Source organism: Mandrillus leucophaeus, unplaced genomic scaffold (assembly GCF_000951045.1).
Source record: "Mandrillus leucophaeus isolate KB7577 unplaced genomic scaffold, Mleu.le_1.0 Scaffold242, whole genome shotgun sequence".
In the NCBI taxonomy this organism is placed as follows: Eukaryota; Metazoa; Chordata; class Mammalia; order Primates; family Cercopithecidae; genus Mandrillus; species Mandrillus leucophaeus.
Genome location: NW_012102499.1, coordinates 3,123,033 through 3,125,290, shown reverse-complemented (window position 1 = coordinate 3,125,290; position 2,258 = coordinate 3,123,033).

The following is a 2,258-nucleotide window of genomic DNA, read 5'->3' as shown; positions in this document are numbered from 1 at the left end:
GGGTTACATTATAAAGGCTGATAAGGGAGACCAATAAGGGAGAATGGGTCAGGCAAACAGGCTCCACACTCCTTGAGAAACAAGGTAGAGCTTCTCTTAGGGAATAGCGCTTAGGATACGCTTTCATTGGAGGGTACCTTGGGAATTCCTGGCTATCCCTCTGCCAGCCAGAGGCAGTTAATTCATTTTCGTCTTGCTGTGGGGCATACTGTTAGGCTACTGCTGCCAGGTTTCTTATTGGTTCTAGAGTAGGGTTGTGACAGGGATATTCATGCCAAACAGCTGAGATAGGGCTGGGGTATTATAGGAACTGACTGTAGCTCAAATAAGAATCTTGGAATATTTTGGAGTGAGGGAGGCTTCCATGACTCCGATTTATGAGATCCTCTGAGTTGTGATCTTCAAGGAAGGTAAGAGTTTTTGAAAATATAAAAGCTGTGTGCAAAGAAAGTTTATACACACACACGCACACACACACACGCACACACACACACGCACACACACACGCACACACACACACGCACACACACACACACATAGGAGCAATTAGTAATAGCAGGTTAATTGACATGAAGTATCGGTGGGGCGAATGGAACAGGAGTAAACAACCAAAAGTCAGCCACTATTCACATGCAGAGTAAACTGAGTTCTGACTCAGGCAGGGGCATGTATTTCTGAGAAGAAGTGGTACATACATATGACTTCCCATATGGAGGAGGAGCCAGAATTATGAGACCAGACACATAATGTAAAAGTAATAATTCATCTCATTTGTGTAGACTTTTAGTGTTTGAAGTTGCTTTCAAATGCTTTTTTTGTTTTTCCTTGTACAAAACATGTGAACAGGTATTATTTTATTCTTATTTCACAGATGAGGACATTGAGCCTCAAAGTCTCATATAATTGCCCAAAGTCATGCAAATACTGAATCAGCGACTAATCTCAGATCTTCTGATCCCCAATTCTGACTTTTTCTTCCTAGATTATATGGCTTGATTCTCGTGAAGTGTGTGCATTGCTCTAGATGATCTTGGTGACGTCCATGGCTCTCTTGGTCACCACTGTGTCCACAGTGTCTAGTCTGATGCCCCTGGCATGCAGCACACACTCAGTAAATATATTTAAGGGAAGAGTAAACAAAAAATGGATTAATAAAAATAGATGATGTTTAGTGATGACGTGAATTTTATAATGATGTATTAGACATTTACCCTAGTAAACTCCACTCCTAGATATAGTGCCTTTTCACCTACACCGGTGTTGACTACTTGACCCTCTTCTTCTCAATTACAATGAGAAAGACAACACAAGGAGGGGTACGGGAAATTAATTCAGAGTTTAACTAATAACTGCGTAAAATTTTGGATGAAACAGTACTCCATATTAAGTCAGATCATGGATCAACATCATCCATCCTACATTAAATACCGCTGGTATAGCGCACCTACCCAGCCCATAATATTTTTGTTGTTTTCCTCTTGCCCTCATCCTCTTTCCCAGTGAAATAGAGTGATAGCTTTTACTAATGCCTTTCCCCTGCTTGTTTGTACTGAGTATTCCTTAATATTATTGTATAATAATATGTATGTTTTTGGCATTTTAAAAGTTGTTCTAACAGCATTGAAATCTTCTTGGGAAAAGGCAGGCTCTTTCATACTTTTTCCATTTCTCCCATGATGCTGAGTGCGTTGCTAAGTATTTAATTGACACTTAATAAGTACTTGCTGATGGAGTAATTTTCTGAAAAGAAAGTCATTATTCTCCTTAATTTTGCTCTTGTCTGACACTGCATAGTAAAAGTTGTACATGTCATACAAGTATGCAAGTATGACTTTGCTTGTCATGGAAAAAATCTGGTTTTGGTATCAGACACTATTAGGTTTTCATCCTTGCCCAGCACGTGAGACTTTTGGTAAGTTTTATAATGCTTGATGCCTCAGCATTATCATCTCTGAATGAGAATAAATGATTTTTATCTCATAAGGTTATCAGAATTATCTGAGCTAAGAACTCTCTATAATGCTGTATAACATATAGCAGGCAATTCCTCTTCCTTCTGTCTCTTTAAATAATATTCCATGGGAAAGGCCAGTTTTAACCTTAGCTCCCACATTTATAAGATGTATAATTCTGGACAAATGACTCAACGTCTCCAAATTCAGATTTCTGCAAAATGAGATGAATAGAAAGGATCAAACATAATGAGAATCAATTTTGTGAACGATAAATTTGTATACAAATGAAAGCCATTTATTGCC